This window comes from Medicago sativa, chromosome 3, assembly GCF_051527215.1.
Source record: "Medicago sativa cultivar Bolivia chromosome 3, Bolivia_mono, whole genome shotgun sequence".
Lineage (NCBI taxonomy): Eukaryota > Viridiplantae > Streptophyta > Magnoliopsida > Fabales > Fabaceae > Medicago > Medicago sativa.
Window position 1 is genome coordinate 26650334 of NC_140751.1, and position 19807 is coordinate 26670140.

At 34.5% G+C, this 19807-nt stretch overlaps 2 pseudogenes across 1 annotated transcript; both read right to left on the reverse strand.

The window, feature by feature from the left end:
- Positions 1–6845: 6845 nt before the first annotated feature.
- LOC146936778 (F-box protein SKIP23-like) lies at positions 6846–8967 on the reverse strand (annotated as a pseudogene). The gene is made up of 2 exons (XR_015030716.1): positions 7720–8967; positions 6846–7146 (listed from the first exon to the last, which is right to left on the reverse strand). The product of XR_015030716.1 is annotated as an F-box protein SKIP23-like (transcript).
- Positions 8968–17760: 8793 nt separating this feature from the next.
- Positions 17761–19438, reverse strand: LOC146936779 (F-box protein SKIP23-like; annotated as a pseudogene).
- Positions 19439–19807: the final 369 nt, after the last annotated feature.

Sequence of the window (19807 nt, forward strand, 5' to 3'; positions counted from 1 at the left end):
CAGTGAATCCTTTGTAAATCAAGCTCTCCCACCTTAAAGAAGGGTATGGATTCAGTTGCACATGAGTGAGTTCCTCAGATCCCATTTGTTGAGACTTCAGGTAGAGACCAACAATCATCACTTGTGGACTGTCGTCCACCACAGTTGCCTGACACTCAGTCTCCATCTCAACCAACTTTTGCTGAGACTCACATGCTTTCTCAACAAGATCACCACACTGAACTTCAAATTTCTCAAATGAATCTTGATTTAATCCCAAGAAATCATCTAAAATATTTTGAAGCTGAGTGTTGTAATCCATGTTGATATGCTCTTTCATCCCTTCGCAATTTGTACCCTGAAGATTTGCCTCATGATCACATCTCGCATTTAATCTTGAGATTTGATTGTCCCGTTGTTCTATCTTCAGAGAAAGCAAATGATTTTCATACTCCAACGTAACAATCTCCTCTGTGTCATAAAGGCGTAACCTCTCTACTAACCTGTTTATCATAGCTGCAAAACTCGGATAAACTTTTTAGCAGCAGAGTTCAATAATGTAAACATGAAGAGCAAATATCAGAACAATTTTTTTTCAATTTTTTTGTTTTTACTATATACACAAAAAAAAATGAAAATGACAGAAATCCTAAACAATAACGAAATTTCCAAGCTGAAATGATTCAACAGTCCCCGACAACGGCGCCAAAAACTTGATAGACTTTTAGCAAGTGTACTAAAAATGCATCAAAGTAATAAAATTTATAAGATTCGTATCCACAGGGACTGTTTCAACTTCTACTCGGTAGTAACGTTATTATTAAGGATGTACGTAAAATGGGGGGTGCACTGAGGCAATAGATTTGGTTTGCAAATGTAAATAAAATGGTTAAGGAAAAATCGGTTTAAGAAATAATATGGAGAGATGACTAGGTCAATAAATTCATCTGTTCATCACTCATTTTAGCAACCTGTTTCTTAATTTTACGAATAATATTCAGTTCAAGACAAATTAACAAAATAGCTTAGGTCAATCCCTTGATCCTAAACCCTCTTTTATAATTATAATTCCCTAATCCCTTAGGTGAACCTATAATCATCAAAGGTTTTAAGTCCGTTAATTCAATTATCACAACCTAACAACGCTCCATCCCTAGATTGTCCGTTAGATTGAACAGTATAAATATGTCAGAGTTACACTCTAGTGTCAGTAGTCATATAAACTCTAGGATCAATTATATTGGGTCAGAATCATAAAAGCATTAAGAACAATTTATACTGAATAAACTAGAATAACATTCATAACAATTAAGAGTTTCAGGTTACATAACACATGAGCTAGAACAAAATCATCTCTTGACCTAATCACAAAGGATCTAGCTATTCATGGCTAAAGCATAAATAACTAATATGAAAGAAGGATTCATTACATGAAATTGGTTACCGGATATGAGTTTTGATGGTCTCCAACCTTCTATCCATGGTTCCTGCTCCAAAAGTCTGTTTCTTTCCCCAAAATTTCGCCTCTTTCCTTCTGGTGTGCAGCTGGGCTTTTATGTAAATAATGCTGTGACTTTTTACATCGTAGTACGATGGAAAGCGTCGTAGTACGATGGCTCAGTGACTTTTTACATCGCAGTACGATGGAAAGCGTCGTAATATAATGGCTCATTGACTTTTTACATCGTAGTACGATGGAAAGCATCGTAGTACGATTTTTCCAGTACCAAAATGACTCCAAAACATCCAAAATCGTAGTATGATGCCCAGAAATCGTAGTACGATGTCTCCTTTGCTTGTACATGTGAAATACACCTTCTGTAGCTCAAAAACTCATGCATAATCACCTGAACTCTACTAAAATTACATAGAAATCAATAACAAAATATGCTATATGACCTAGTGTCATCATTGGCCTCATCATAAAAATCTCTTAAGTTCTTGGTTCAACATTTATTCATTAGAAATGAATAAGCAATACGTAAGGAATAGAAAGTAAAGACATCATCCCATCCCGTTACGTATCAGAGCACCTAAGGACACAATGTGAGGAGTCCACTCACGACCGCCTCTAATCTTTATTACCTGCAAGTTACCCATACGAAGAGCAACATTTTCAAGAAGAAGGGGTGAGATTTCACAATCAACATATTAAGCATATAATTCATCAAAATATATTTAACAACTTAAAACATCATAAACATCAGCATTAATAATCATTTAGTATCATATTATTATCATCATCAATCATAAACAAACATCAACATCAAAACATCGTCATCAAATCATAATCAAACATCGTCATCAAAACATCATCATCAAATCATAATCAAACATCATCGTCAAAACATCATAAACATCAACAATAATAATCATTTAGCATCTTATAATCATCATAAACAGCTTCTTAATTGACTTCATAATCGACTTCATAATCATAATCATAAACAACTTCATAATCGACTTGACTCTTGACTTGACAATGTGACTCAACTCGACTATGCAACTCTTATCATCTTAAAATCTCTCGATATGAAAATGCATGCGGTACCATTCAGGGCATCAAGCCCCCAACATATATGAGCGTAAATAGGCTCCAGGGCATCAAGCCCCCAACGTAATTTGAGCAAAAGCTGCCGGGCATCAAGCCCCCATCCTTAATGAGTATGCAATTGACTCAATCTTCCTACAAAGACAGCATCATGGACATCTCTTATAATTCCATTATCATGGACAACTTCTTAAATCTTTACAACTTAGACCGACATATGACATTAAATGGTCAACAGCAGCAAAACAGCAACAATGGCAGTATATAACAGTGCTTAAATATCACAACATCATTGCGGAATGAATCATGCCAATATAATCATCATAAAACATCATAATAACACTTATAAATCATTACTTCTTTGATAATAATCACAGTCATCTAAATCAGGCTTCTGGACATCTTAAAGTATTCTAAACAACCCTCATTCTTACTTCTAAGATCAACTCATAATCACACATGCGAAAAGGATCGCAAGTAAAACAATTTTGGGCAACTACAGCTTAACTCGCGAGGCGAGTACAATTGCTTGCAAAGGCGAGCAAAACATGCTCTCTGGAACTCCTAAAATAACTTGCTCGCGAGGCGATCTACTTTGCTCGCAGTGGCGAGTACTGGGTTTGCTCGCAATGGCGAGCAATCTTGCTCACGAGGCGAGCGATGATGTTCTTAGCTCGCGAGGCGAGCGATGCTACTCGCCGTTGCGAGCGATCAATGTCAGGCTCGGGCAGAATCAGATTTTCTCAGTTTTTCATCTAATCTCATGGTTCTAACCTCAAATCAACATTTAATTATCATCTTATGGAATATCGAAGGTCTGTACGCAAGTTTGGCATCAATTCAACAAAATTTCATGGTTCAATCATCAAATCGGTCATTAAACCCTAATTCTATAATCTCACAAAACTCAACCTAAATCATGCTAATTCCATTTCTTAGAATCATAGACTTAATAATATTGAAAGTTAGTCTCACCCTTACCTTGTTTGATGAAAATCGCAGCTCCCTCTCTAGTTCTCCTCTTTTCTGACTTTTCTCCCTTTTTTTTTTTCCAAAAACGTACGTTCTGTGTTCTGTCTTTCCAACCTTACTTCCTCTATTTATAACCCTCTTCTAATTTTTCTGATTTCCTCTTTCTACCACCAAATTCTCTAAATTTATAAAATAACCCCACAACTTAATATTTTTATTCTATTTTCATATCTTATTTTATTAAATAATAAAATAAGTCTCAACACCTCATAACATCTCAAAAATCATATAATTTGCATAAATCTTATAAATCACGTAAATCACTTATATCATATAAATATATGCTAAAACTCATTTAAAATAATTAAATAATTAAGACGGGTGTTACAATAGTGATACTGAGTTTTTATGCTTTGTTAGATTGGATAATTGTTATTAGTAACTTATGGAAATAGGAATATTTCAAATGATCTTACATTTTGACTTAGTTCTTTCTAACTAATACCTTTGGATATGTTGAAATTGGTAGTTGGACTTCAATTTTCTTTTTTAAGCTACTTAATTTATCTTTTTCATATACAACTATAATTATGATAATAATTCTGACTTCTAAGTTCAAATTACTGTTAAATGAAAAAGCTTATGAAATAAAGTTAAATTAAGGAACTTACAGGCATAATTCTAGTTTGTATATGAAAGAGTTAATTGAACTTAATTGAACTTAGCATAATAATCGTGTGATATATTTTATGACGCCGTAAGTTCCATTGCTGTTGCCATTGGTTGAAGTGAGAATGTTAAGAAATACTAATTTGCTTCCTGCTATCACGGTTTAAAATTTTAATCAATAACCTATATTTTAATCAATAACCTTCTGCGAATAACTTTCTGCAGAGTTGCTTTTAAGAACAGCGAGAAAAACAGTAACTGCTAGTAAATAACACAACCTCTAGGAATTGGAGCGGCTAGCCTCTCTCAACCAAAACAACTTAAAAACAAGTGAATCTCTAACACATTCATGCCCTTATTCTCTTCAAAAACATTCAATTAAATTAAATTGGGCCCTGTGCCTAACATGAACCTTTCAAATAGAAGGCCTATTAAAAATTTCCTTCTTACTTGTGTACTTAAGCTTTTCCAATTAGTCATGCTATTGAATTTAAAGTACGGATTAAACTGTTTTTTTAAAAATGGTCGTGTGCTCATGCTATTGATTTTCCTTGTGATATATCTGTAGAATGGTGTTATATACTATATTGGTGGATTTAAAATAGAGCCTAGTTAAAAGGATGTAGAGTATGTAACTGTTTTTAAAACTGTTGCTTTTGCATGTAAATTGAAATTTGTTTTTATATTTCAACTAGCTTATGCAGTTAGAGCAAATCAAAATAGTTTAAGAAATTTTTCTCGGTCAAGTTCTGAATAAAATAGACAAGGCTTATAACTTATACCAAACATATGCCCTAAGATGTAAGAACAGATTTTAGCGTAAGAAAATGGCCATGGTCACGGTCCAGGTAATGTTTTGAAGTGAAACAGAATGGTCGTGGTCTGCTGCAAGTGTGTGCATGGTGCGTTAATATTGGAAAAATATCTTTACTGCATTAAGTTGTTATGTTTTTATCTATTTAATACCTTTGAACTGATCTTCTTAAAAAAAAAAAACCTTTGAACTGATGTTACTAGGCAGGAAATCTCTTGCAAAATTTCTGACACAGTTCATCATCAGAGTTCTCATGAACTCATGAACCAAATGCCAGGTCTTGTATAACATTTTGACTGAAGTAATTGAAGAATGCTGCTGAATTTTGATTGGGGAATGTTGCAGATTGTGATTTAACAGGCAGCAAGTCAAGAGATAGATGGAACTCTAGATGCTATTGTTAGACGAGGTTTCATCCGTTGCCACATAGTATTGTATCTGGTGTATATCTTGTGCATGAAATAAGGCTAAAGTAGCATGAGTTATTTAAGATTTGAGAAATATTAAGGCTGTGTTTTGATGCTTTGGTATACAGATCAGAGTAAACTTGGTGGAAGTGATTACATTGTTGTTTGGCATGAATATTCTTCAAGGATGTCTTTTTGGGTGTCTGTTCAATAGCAATTAATTCTTGGAAATGGATTCTTTGATCCTTCAAGGATGTCTTTTAGGGTGACTGCACATGAGCGAGTAATGTTGCGGATACATGTGAGGTGAATGCTTTGAGCCTCCAAGGATGCATTCTTTTAAAGTTACTTGAATGAAGCCACGATAGAAACTCCTCTTAAGTTGAAGATGTTTGATCTTTTGGAGGTTTTAGCGCTTAGCGCTCTTGCTGCAGCTTGTGTTTTGTTGTAATTGTCAGAGGCGAGAGTTGGCCACATGCTCGGCACGTGGGCGAGACAAACACATTTAAAGCAGGTATCGGTAAAGGGCCGCCGGCCTAAGTCCCCTCATGTTGTGCCTTTGACTCGGTATATAGAGGTTTAGTAGTAGGAGATCCCCTGATCCTCCACTTTATCTTGTGCTTCTGTTATTACTCCTGTTGTAATCCAATGCACAACAAACTTGGAAATTATTTAAGATTCAAGAAATTTAGTCAAAACAAAAATGATAGTAATTGATTAGATACCAAACAATTGAAGTAGAAGGTGAAATACATTCTGATATACCTACCAACAAGGCAACAACTATAAATTTCTACGGGAATTGTGTCTTTTGATATATGATGTTGAATCTAACTGACTACAAAGGGTTGTTAATCTCAGAGTTAATCTCACTTGTTAATCTCAGAGTTAATCTCAGAGTTAATTTCAAAGAGCGCAACCTTGGAGGCTCAGAGTTAATCTCACTTGTATCAGCAACATTCGACTTTGCAGCCACCCAATAAGACATCCTTAAAGGATCAAAGAATCCATTTCCCAGAATTACTTGTCAATGCTATTTTATTTGATTTACGTAGGAAAGATTTTGGTTGAATCATAATTGCCAAAGAAATATCATCGAATTTGAATGGAAATAAATATTACCATAATTTATATCATTTGAGATATGAATTATTATTCATGAGTACTGCTTTTAGAGAAAGCAATTTAAGTTCTTTATTTATGGTTGACAATTAACTACTGCATGATTTTAATATTTTTAGTTTAGATTTTCTTTAACAAAAGATAAGATGATATTTTATTAATATAAGATTATCAAGCACAAGGTGTGCAACTGCAAAGAGAGAGAAACAACTGATAAAAAAGCATCAAAGTAACCACAGTTACACTCAAGGAGACATAACACAAAGTCACCTAACACAAACACATCAGTGTAAACTAAACAGATATTTTTCCAATATAGAAAAGGAAAGACTTTATTAAGAACACTAATCCACAAACAATGTGTAATATGATTATATCAAGTTAAACAAGTAATGAACACATTGCTATGGTACAAGACTTGCAAATAAAGAACTCTCCCAATAGATACTTCCATCTCTTGACCTGCATGTTAAATCACAATCTAAAATGTCCTCCAATCAAAATTCTGCAGCATTCTTCAATTACTTCACTCAACAAATTATACAAGTCTTGAAATTTGGTTTATGTATCTTCATTCAGTACATGAGTTCACCTCCAATGCTGAATTCTGTCAGAAATTTTGCAAGAGACACCTGCGCAGTAACATCAGTACCAAATTGTTATATAGATTAAAACAGAACCACTTCATGCAGTAAAGATATTTTTCCAACATTAATGCATCATGTGCACACTTGCAGCAAATTAAGGCCATTCTGTTTCACTTCAAAACATTGCCAGACCACGACCTTTTTCTTACGTTAAAACATGTACTTAAGGCATATGTGTGTAAGGCTATCTATCAAGGATTACGTGGCCAAATTTAACCCTTAAATCACAAATCGAAGTTTATTTCGACCATAAAGAATTCTGAAGGTAGTTTAGTTGGGATTAGAACCACAGTTTAAGATGAAAATATAAAATCAGAAAGTTAAAACAATGATAGCAGTAGGCAATATTATAAAAGGAAATTGAAGCCCAGATAACAATTTCAACTTATGCAAAAAGGTATTAGTTAGAAAAACTAATAGTGAAAGTGTAAGATCATTGCAATATTCCCATTTCCATAAGTACTAATTGCAAAGTTTATTCAATTTGACAAAGAAAAAAAAGCACACAAATGCAATATGACTTTCACATTATAAACCTTTCAATGCAGGAGAACATACTTTTGTTATGAATTCATCCCGAGGATCCACTCTGGAGGTGGCCAGAATAACTTGAAGTAATCAGGATAATCGGATAAAGGGGAAACCCGACCTTGATCCAAGTGAAAAATACGCATTTGCTTTCCAAAATCAGTGGCATTTAGATGGTAGTCACCGTAACTCCGACAATAGATCACACAATTCCCATTCGCAACACACAAATCGGATGCGGAAACACAAAACGATCGGTCTCCGCCCAAAAACAAAACCCTATCCCCTAAATCGGTCAACCTGACCCACTTCTTCTCCTTCTCATCAAGCCTGAATACATGAATCCGTAAATATCATCATCACGACCAAATCCATATAAATCCACTAACAACAACTCACATTCATTCTCCACCAATAATTTCCCAAAGCTATTTGTAAACACCGGTTTGGCCAGCAAGTGGACAGTGGAATCTGGTCCAATCATCACAGTGAGTCCGTCTCCGTTTGTCACACAAAGCCGCCCTTTGAAAACACACATGTCTCCACACAAGTGCCTTGACATGGCGGCGGGGATATTGTTCCAAGAATCGTCCCCACAATGGAAAATCGTCGGCATATTCTGGTAGTTGCATGTGAGTAGAGCTATAGGTTTCCCTCCTTCAGATGTTGCAACGACAACCTTTTGATAATGGATATACCTATGAGAGCGATTTGGACGCAAGTCGTGGTGATGGATGTAGAACGCGTCTCCGAGTTGGAGAACTGAGAGTTTGTTGAAGTCAATGACATCATATGGATAAGGGAAACATGAAGATGAAGTTTGGTTGATGTCAAGTGGGTGCGAGAGGTGAGTTTTACGGTTTAAATTTGGACCAATTTTGATCAACCAAGGGTGAAGAGGAGTTTTTTGTTGGTGTTGTGGGTGGTTTGATGAGAAAAATGCTTTGTTTGGAGATGCAAGGAACACAATTGTAGTAGGAGTTTGGAAACATTGGAAGCTTCAAGGAAGAATAGTTGCGAGGGTGTCTAGGGACTGAAGAAGATCGCCTCCAGGTGGAACATACTGAACGGAAGCGAATAAGGTAGATTTCAGTGTTTCTCAGTTTTTCAGATATTTACTGCAAAAGTTCCTTTGGAAGTTGTGACCAATCCGGCTCCGCCATGGATTTTTCTATTCGCCGCAAATGTGAACCCGACGAAAAATCATTCTTCCGTCGCAAAAATTTGCAGGAAGCATGGTAGAGCTTGTGTTTTTTTCTTGCTTTTTTTTACGTTAACGGTAGAGTTCGTTGTTTATGAGAAAATGGACCAATATTTTCCATATATATACACATGCATAGCTTCTCACATACACTTCTCATTTTTTTCTTCTTTATTTCTAACTCTCACATGTACTTTTCCTTCTTTTATTTGTTTCTTTTCCATCATCATCATCATCATCATCATCATCATTAATTAATCCAAACTTCTCATACATTTCTCTATCTTCAAGAGTTGAAATTTAGATTTATGTTATATTTGGGTTGTGTTAACCGGTGCCCCGGGCACTGGTTAAGGTATCTAAAAAAGGAAAAATTAAATAAATAAAGACACTTTTTTGACTTTTGAAACCTTGATTACACAATTTTCAATGCAAAAGTTTCTACATTTGCTTCCTTAACCAGTGTCCGGGGCACTGTTTAACATTTTCTTTTTAATTAAGTCATAATTAAAATTTTATCCCTACCACTACCCGCATATTATTATCGTTTGTCCCCTATCAACTAAACTTTGCTCTTGTGGACCACGCAATTTTATCTTTGTTTAGACTAGAGGGCACTTCATACCCATCTTCAAGAGTTGAAATTTAGTTTTATGTTATTTTAATCATGTCATAATAAAATATGCGGGCATAACTATGTTTTCATTAGGCCTAACACCTAAGTTCTCACACGGCTTCTCACGCACACTACTTTTTTTTTTTTTGAAAGCACGCACACTACTTATAAAGAGTTTAATTCTAAACAATGTTATTTTTTTGGAAATTATTGCATGTATATTTAACTAGAACGTAAATGTTTGTCACTCTAAGTGGTGTTGAATTTTTTTTCAATACTTTTTAAATTAAAATTGTCAAGATTATCACATATTTGGATAATCTTGACAATATTCAAGATTTACCAAGAGACGGTCCTGATTATCACATATTTGGATTTCAAAATTTAACAATGGCAATAAGTAGAAAAAAAATGCTTCGGTATTCATTTAGGGGAGCTTTAACAAGACATTGGACAACATAAGGTTCACACTTAAACCTTATGTTGTTATAAATAAGCTATCTCTGGTGGACTTAGAATTTCACTTAAGATATGTTGTGAATTCGAACTCAAAATCACACCAATACAAACTATGATGTGTGGAGCAAAGGAAAGTAGTGACCAATTTCAAAGTGAACACAAGCAATAACAATAATAACAACACCTAGATCTAATCTAGGAATCAAAGTGAAAAGCACAAAACCACAAGCAAAAGATAAAGGGAGAAGAGAAACAAAACACACCAAGAAATGTTCACCCAGTTCGGTCCAAGTTGACCTACTCTGGGGGAGAGATTGATCTCTCCAATCCACTATCAATGAGTTCTTACAAAGAGATACAAATGAGTTACAAGAAATTAGCTTAAGCAAGCTCACAAAGAACAACCCTAATTTCTACCCATTTTCCCAATCTCACAAATGAACAAGACACTCAATGATTTTCACTCACCCAAGGTGATTACAATGTTTTCCCAACCCAAGAGAACTCTAATCAAAGACCCTCAACCCTAAAGTTACCTCCTTTAATTTCCCAAGTTTTCCTCTCTTGAAGTTCTCTCTCCCCCTCTCTCAAAAATGAGCTGAAACACTTAAATAGTCCTCTGCAACCGTCAAAATCGTGTCACGCTTTCCCAAATCGTGACACGTTTGGTGCGTACGACCCAAGGTACGACCAACCTTATCCTGAAAACTTGCCCAGCAAGCTGAAAATCGTGTCACGTTTTCCCGAAATCGTGTCACGATTGGACACCCTGCAAAACATGCTCACGGCACTACCAAAATCGTGACACGCTTGCCAAATCGTGTCACGATTGTGTTTTTTCACAAACTCAATCTTTGAAGGCATAAACAACAAGATAAATTTGATTTTCTGATATCATAGTGTCTTTTAATTTCATTCCATTCTCACAACAAATGGTGATTTCGATTATCATATTCGTGGGTCTAGTATTGGCTCCTTCATGCTCTTATTCAACACAAAATAACGCCAGCTATTACAAAACTCCAACTCCACCAGGGTCCATCTCCATCTCATTTTCCATCACCTTATCAATTATCATCCACACCTTAGGTATATTCGTGGGTCTAGTACTGGCTCCTTCATGCGTGTTTTGTCGAACTTTAATATAGACTTTGTTTTGCGACAAAACAAAGTCTATATTAAATATTATTTTTAACACGCATGCAAGCACGCGCGCGCGCGCACGCACGCGCACACGCATATATATTAAAAAGGCCATATGCACTATCGAAGTTGATTATAGCGAAATATTATATAATCTCACAATATGACAAAATAAAGTTTGATTTCTAGCTGACAAAATACTCATATTTAATTAGTGTCTGACACACATCATATAAAATCACTTTCGATTTAGGGAACTTATGAAAAAAAAATTCTTAATTTTGTTTTAATCTTTCTAAACGCACTTAAAAAGCCTCTACACAAATTTCGTTTAAAACCTAAAAATACATTGGACCGGCGCTGCCTTACAAAACTCCAACTCCACCATCTCCTTCTCTATCTCATTCTCCATCACCTTACCATCCACACCTTAGGTACCCATTTATTAAAAAAGGGAAGAAAAAACCTCCACCACCATCACAACCACTTGTTACACCATTTGAGGTACCTTAAGATAGTTGAAACATGGCCAACATCATTCTGCAAGGTCAACCAATGCATCAAACCACCACCTACAATACGGTTTACTATATCCACGGCTCCTTTCCGTCAAACTACAGTGATCCTCAGCCACGTAAGCAGGGACAAACCTCTTCAAGGCACGGTGTGGCAAGTGCCATACGAGCCTAGGTCCTTTTTTTTTATCGGTACACGTGTCTATATTTTTACTCATATATTAATACAAAGACATTTTTAATTTATACTCGTGTCTATATTTTTACTCGTATATTAATAAGATGACCTATTTTTTTAATTTATACACGTGTCTATGTTTTAACATATATATTAATACGGAGACCATTTTTTTTAATTTATACACATGTCTATATTTTTACTCATATTTAATTCGGAAATAATTTTTTGTACAATTTGTACATATGTCTTTATTTTTATTCATATAACAATACATAGATCTATTTTTTTTATTTATAATTTTTATGCAATTGCGACTTGCTTCCAAAAACAGAGCACAACACGCTCAGTCGCTCACCCATCCGTATGCACGGGTATTATGCTAGAGCATTTGATTCATCTCTTGTAACCTATATAGAAAGAGATATTCTTAGAATAATTAGTAATGATATAATTTTATTTCATATTAAACAAACGAAAAATAGATTATTTTCTTTGTAATTCTGGTTGCTACAACTATTTTTAATATAACTTCATATTAAATTTAGTATTATTTAATTATTTGACAAAAAAATTTGCCCCACCAATATTGTTAGTCTAGATCCGCCCTTGCACGTAAGTGCGACAAAGCGGCAACGATAAAATTATACTATGTAAGTTTATTTTACGGAAATGTTTTTTTAGTGTCCCACTAATATATATATATATATATATATATATATATATATATATATATATATATATATATATATATATATATATATATATATATATGGTGTCAACAAATTTGTTGACACTAGGTGTCCACAGATCCTAACTCTCTCTCTCTCTCTCTCTCTCTATATATATATATATATATATATATATATATATATATGAGTTAGGATCCGTTGACACCAGGTGTCAACGAATTTGTTGACACCAAATCTCAACCGTATATCTCATTTAATCAAAAGGCTCATATTTATTTACTTGAAATCTACATGATCATTACTTCTCTGGATCTTTGCTTACCATATTTCGGCATCACACCATTTCCTTAAGTGATCTTTGTTATCTCTCTCCTCTTTTTTTTATTGTTGCTGTTCAGATTCCCCTCTCTACAATCGATCAATATTGCAAATAAAAATTATGTCTTCTTCTCCATCTCAATATATTTTAGGGTTTGAATTTGAGAATTCTATTTTTTTTGTCAAAAATTTGGGAATTCTATTACCTAGGGATAATTATGAAATTGGAATAAAATTTCAAAAACTATACCTTCCTCTCCATTTGTCACTGTTTTCGTTAATTTGGAATAAATTTGTCCATGGAACCGATATGAGTAATAAACCAAGAGAGTGTGTCGTAGCGGAAGAAAATAAGGAGGAGTATCCCTGGAATAAATTGGAAAGACCCGTATGATTCTTTACTCCAAAAGAAGGTATGAGTAATAAATTGTCCCTAGGATCTTGTTTTCAATAATTGGAAAAAATAATAGTATTGATTGAGGCAAAAGATACTCACCATATAGAGATGTGAATTTTGTCAAAAAAAAAAAAATATAGATGTAAATTAAATATGAGCCTTTTGATTAAATGAGATAGATGGTTGAGATTTGGTGTCAACGAATTCGTTGACACCTGGTGTCAAAGGATCCTAACTATATATATATATATATATATATAGAGGGCATATCAAGTGAGAATGATATGTTTATATGAGAATGGTAAGAATAAATATCAGCCTTTGGATCAAAACACACGGCTGTGATTAAAAGCATCATTTTAAACAACATATGTACCTAACCATACTTGATTGATTTCCTGAACCCATTCATCTTCTCCATCTCCGACCTTACTATCAATTTTTGCTACTGTGATTCTGGTAACACGTTTGAATCATCAACCTTACCATTCATCTTCGTAACTCGTCGTCTCTCTCAATCCGACATCACTCTCTCACTCTCGCGTCTATCTTTAAATTCAAATCGAGATCTGTCGACGACAACGGCGATGCCGACGAAACTGTAACAGGGACGGTTGAGGCGACGTTCTTCGATCTCGGCCGCCATCGTCATCTGCACTCTTCGATTGTCAAATAAAAACGTGAAAATAGATTTGGCCTGGCTTCTATGATTTGTTCTTTTTCATTTGTTTTTGTTATGTATTGTTTATAGACTATTTATTTAGATTTTCCTGAATTTTAAATTGAGCTTAAAAAACAAAACAAGTCACTGAGAGAGATGAAAATTGCAGACCAATGGTCTTCCAAATCTAAGTTGCAGATGACGGAAGAAGACGAAAAGGAAAAATGGGTTAGAGAAAAAAATATTACACTAAGGAAATGAACACGTGTTCTCTACATTGAAGCTTTTAATCACAGCCGTGTGTTTTGATCCAAAGGCTGATATTTATTCTTACCATTCTCATATAAACATATCATTCTCAGTAGATATGCCCCCTATATATATATATATATATATATATATATATATATATATATATATATATATATATATATATATATATATATATATATATATATATAGCCACTCTTTGGTGGTGTCTTTTATCAAGTCACACCTTAAGGTGTGATTTTCACTTTTTAGTTATAACTTTGATAAAAGACACCTTCCTAAAAGTAAGTTGGTGTCTTTTCGCAAATGCTCATAGAGTAACTTGATAAAAGACACCTTCATAAAAGGTGTCTTCTATCATAACCCATATATATATATATATATATATATATATATATATATATATATATATATATATATATATATATATATATGAGGTTGTTAACTGACTACAACCTAAAAATATAAAGGAGTAAGTTAGCAAACCGACTCCCACTTGTTTTTGACCAAAAACACAATCCTTTATTTAAACAACTACTTAAATATGGGGTATTTGGTGTAATTTTGATCTCTCCTAACCATTAATGTTTCCTTATTTAGTTTTTTTTTTTTTGTTTTATAATGTCTCAATTAATGTTTGTTTCTTGGTGTGCATGGCCTACATAAGAAAACCTTGTTTTTTTTTTTTTGTTTTGTTTTGAAAAAGACATGAAACATAAATCTAGTCGTTTTACGATATCTAGATTGACTTTATGATAAATTAGGTTATAAGGCTTATTAGATAAACTAAATTAGTTTGACTTTATGATAAATTAGGTTATAAGGCTTATTAGATAAACTAAATTTCAAATTGGATGAATGTATATTTGTGGAGTTACTATAGGAAATTGAGGGATACTCATTCTACTTCATCTTCTCTGAAAAAAGTTGTTTGTCACTTTAACTAGAGTATTCCTCTTAAAGGATTGTCTCTAAAAAAGTCAGTGTGGTGATGTAGAACTTGAATAAGTCAAGTAGCAGAAAATTCATGTCTCTCTAAAATGGAACAAGAACTTATTCAACAAAGGGTTGTTGTTAAATCTCCAGTTCGATTAGCACAAGATCTAGATAAGTCTGATATGTCATATCACTAAGCTGAGAAACATGATTTCATCATGACTCAACGTGATATGATGATCAAGAAAGATGAGCATGTGACTTACTAGAAGGTCATAAATAGCCTAAGTTCTGAAAAGTGGCTAAATGTCATGATATCTTATATCCATGAACACAAATCATATATTGATATTGATTATATCATCCAAATGGGTACGACACATAGGAAGAAAGTGAGTCTTCTTATTGAAATCTGACATGGATGATATTATGAATACCTTTAAGATGTGATTGATTGTAAAAGATTTCGTGTAAACTTACGATGCAAATCATTATGAAACCATTACATAATCGTAATGCTTAAATATAACATTTTCACTTGTCATCGTTGTATAATTCGATTTCTGGCAGACGGAAGACGAGGTTGTTGGAATGATCTTATATATGTATTTGACATATACGTAGGGTTTCATCAATCTAGATGATGCAAAAAAACATTACTATTATTATAAGAAAATATGTTCAAAGTATATAATTGGAATAATGAAAACGCCAATCCAAAATCCCTTATTTCCTTTATATATAATACAGATATGCGGTGATTATTAAAAAGGGGATGCATATAACAATAGCTTCCCTTTATTCACAACTCAACATTATCGAGCCTCATTATTTGAGACGGTGATTGCTGGAATATATCACATATCAAGTTTACCGTTGTTCCTTTCGTCTTTTTAGACAAATCTTTTTCTTACCCTCAAAGGAAGTTGAGTATCTTTCGTTTGATTAACCCTAAAAAATTATGTTTAAGCAAAAACCCCAAAAAAGAAACGTGACATATTCTAAAGTAAATATTTGGGATGATGAACCAGTAAAGATTAAATGAAACCTAAACACAACAGCCCCATTGTACATTACCAATCAAGAAAAGTAAACCAAGACAATCAATTTGTGACAAATCCTAGCTGTTGGCATAGTGAAAAAAACGGGCATACTTTTTCTTAGCTTCTGGGGTACCTCTTCATGGTTCATCATCTGCCATTGCAACACATCAGCAGCAGCAGCAAACATCTATCCTTTTGTTGCTGTCCTCTTTGTCATTTGTTCCTCATTGAGCCTCCAAAACAAGAAAGTTTCACCTTGGTTGTTCTATTGCACAAGCAAGATATATAACCTATGATGAAAAACAGGTACAACCGTACACTAGTTTAAAGAAAGAGGCATGGTGGCAAAATAGAGTGACAAAAGTTGCACTAGACCACTTTAGAAACAATATCGACATACTTATCAAATAACACTTTTATCTTATTATCATACAACTTTATTAATGCTATTGAATTATCCACACATGTTTCCATAATTTTACAATGTAAAGATGGGAACACATTTACTCATTTATTGTGAACATTTAACTACACAAGTAGGAAGGAAATTTGAAACCATGATAGGAGTAAGCAAACTGGTACCGTTTCTTAGCATTTTCACTACTACAATTTAAGGAAACAGTAATCAAATTGAGGGTGTAATATAACATATATCACAGGATTAATAGTACCATTCTATAGAAGTTAGATACAACAAACAGAATCATTGTCTGGATGGAAAATATGTTGCCAAAAAGCAAAATATTTTATTCAAAGACTTTCCCTTTTGGCCTATTAAGCAAAAAGTAAGTCTACCCTTCCCTCAAAATCATAGCATCGAACCAAAAACCAATTTGCACAAACCTCCATACAAACTCAATAGTTACCCCTCTTCTTATTATGTACAAGTTCTCTACTGTAACACATGCACCTGAAAAGTTCAACATAACTCCTTATCACAAGTATGGACATTGTGACTGCAGACTTCGCTTGCGTCTTGTTTTGTTACTTGGCTTGTTTATGACTGAGATTTGGACTTTGCATGGCTACCATACAATGAATTTTCCCATACACGAAATTGTAATCTTTTAAGGCTGAGATAGCTTGTACAATGTACAGGGAGGTGAAGATTACAAATTACGGAGCCGGCTACAGAGATGACATTTGAATCGCCAATAAAAAAAGAAGTATTAAATGCTTTCCCAACTTTAAAAGCCGTTAAACAAGTAAAATGTTGACAAAAGTGGAAACGTGGCACCATACATTGAGAGAGTATTTGTGCGAGTGTTTGAGCATCTCTCTAAAGAAGATTGCATAGTTTTCTTGTTGAAGGGTCGGCTTAACGAGTCAACCCAATAATTACTCACTTCAGGGATATAACATTAGCCAGTAAACCTCTTCTAGATTCTAATGAATGATCAATATCGAAGGCCTATATATAGTCCTTACATAAAATCTCATGATGCACTTGTCAATTCCTTACTTATAAGTAATAGGCCCTAGTTTGAGTTTAGCTCTAAATTGAGTATTTAGTTAGTTCCTCGGCTAGGAAAAAAACAAAGGTAGTTGTAGATTAAAAACTTAAATGAAGGAACTTAATAAAAAAAAGAAATCCAGATACAAATTCCAACTTATATAAGAAGGTATGTTTGAAAAACTCATAGTTAAAATGTAAGATGATTTAATAGTCATATTTCCACAAGTATTGGTTGAAATATTTATCCAATGCAACAAAGGAAACTAAGCACAATAATCCAGTATCAATTACTATCACATTAGAAACTTTCAATGCAAGCAAGATAACATCCTCTATTATAAAAGCAGCCTTTCGATCCACTCCGGAGGTGGCCATAACAACTTGAAGTAGTCAGGATAATCAGACAAAAGCGAAACCCGACCTTGGTCCAAATGAAAAACACTCATTTCACACTCCCACACATTGCCGTTACAATAGATCACAATATTCCCATTGTCGAAACCCAAATCCGACGCAGAAGCAGAGAATGAACAACTTTCCCCTAGAAACAAAACCCTATCCCCTAAATTTGCCAACTTGACCCACTTCTTCTCTTTCTCATCAAGCCTAAACACATCAATCCTTACACCATCATCACCATTACTTATATATCTATCCACAAGCAACAACTCACATTCACTCTCCACCAAGAATTTAATGTCGCCACCATTCAACGGCTAAGCCACCAAATGAACACTAAAATCCGATCCAATCATCACAGTCCGACCGGTTTTGTCTACCACACACGGCCGCCCTTTAAAAATGCAAATATCTTCATGGGATTTCGCCACATTGAGGATCTTTGTCCAACTATCATCCCCACAACGGAACACCATTGTCGCCCCAGAGTTGTCATGTGTGACAATATCAAGAGGTTGTTCCCCATGACAAGTGGCAACAACGACCTTTTCACAATATACATCACTCCACGAATTCGGAAGTAATCTGTCATGAATGTAGAACACATGTCCGAGACTGTAGACAGAGAATTGGTTAAAGTCAAACACATATCCGAATGAATGTATAAGTTGGTGACGTAAAAGGGGTTGCCAGAGATTAAATTTTCCGTCAAAACTTTCACCCATTCTGATCAACCAAGGACGGTGGAGAGTTTGTTGTTGGTTTGGTGTTGAGGGTGGTTTGATGAGAAACAAGCTATGTTTGGAGAGCTCGCCGGATGATGGAACCGACGGTGTTGTTTGAGTTAGGGAATTCAGGAAGGTTCAAGGGGATACGATTGTGACTGTGAGGGTGGTTTAGAATGGAAGATCGCCATGATGAACAAACTGAACGAAAGCGAATAAGGTAGAATTCGCTGTCGAGTTTTTCAGATATTAGTTGCAGAAGTTCCGTTGGAAGTTGAGACCAATCTGCCATAGTTGATTGCTTACTTTTGGAGTTCATTGAAGGGTGCAGAAAGGTTTAGTGGTGGTGGGAATAATAGGTGAAACGAAAGAGGAATTAGGGTTAGGGATTGGAGCGAAAGCAGAAATTAAGTGTGAAATGGTGAATGAGAGATAGTTAAATTTCACATATGTACCTTGTGCGTTAAACGGAGAGTGTGAAAGAGGAATTAGGGTTAGGGATTGGAGCGCAAGCAGAAATTAAATGTGAAATGGTGAATGAGAGATAGTTTTTTCTTTTTTTTTTTTACAAAAGAATGAGAGATAGTTAAATTTCACATCTTTATGTACCACTTGAATGGTGTTGCTGCTGTTCGGTGCTTGTAGGATGAAGTTCGCTGGGATGGGTTGTTTGCAGGTGCAGCTTCGCGGTGGAGGTGTTGAGCAAAATCGTAGGGTTTGTGGTGGTCAGTCAGTATACACAAATTACTATATAGTCCTTCAAAAAAATATTTTAAGAATTAACTTACTATGTTGTAAACTTTTTCTGAACTAAAGACTTGATTGCATTTTTGACCTTCATGGATTGTGAGTGTTGCGAAGTTTAAGTTTTGAGGGAAACTAAGTATGAGTCGTATGAGGAATATCACAAGACCTAGTGACTAAAATGTCGGGAGATATGGAATGGAAGTCTATGACCCGTGACAAAGTTCATCTGAGGAATACTTTTAAAATAACAAACTTTATTTATGGTTATCAAAGTCCTTCACACTTTTATTTAAACCACATGCCTCACGCATGCAAAGCAAGTGTTCTATCATTTGAGGGTGTAAAAATGTTGATTAAATAAC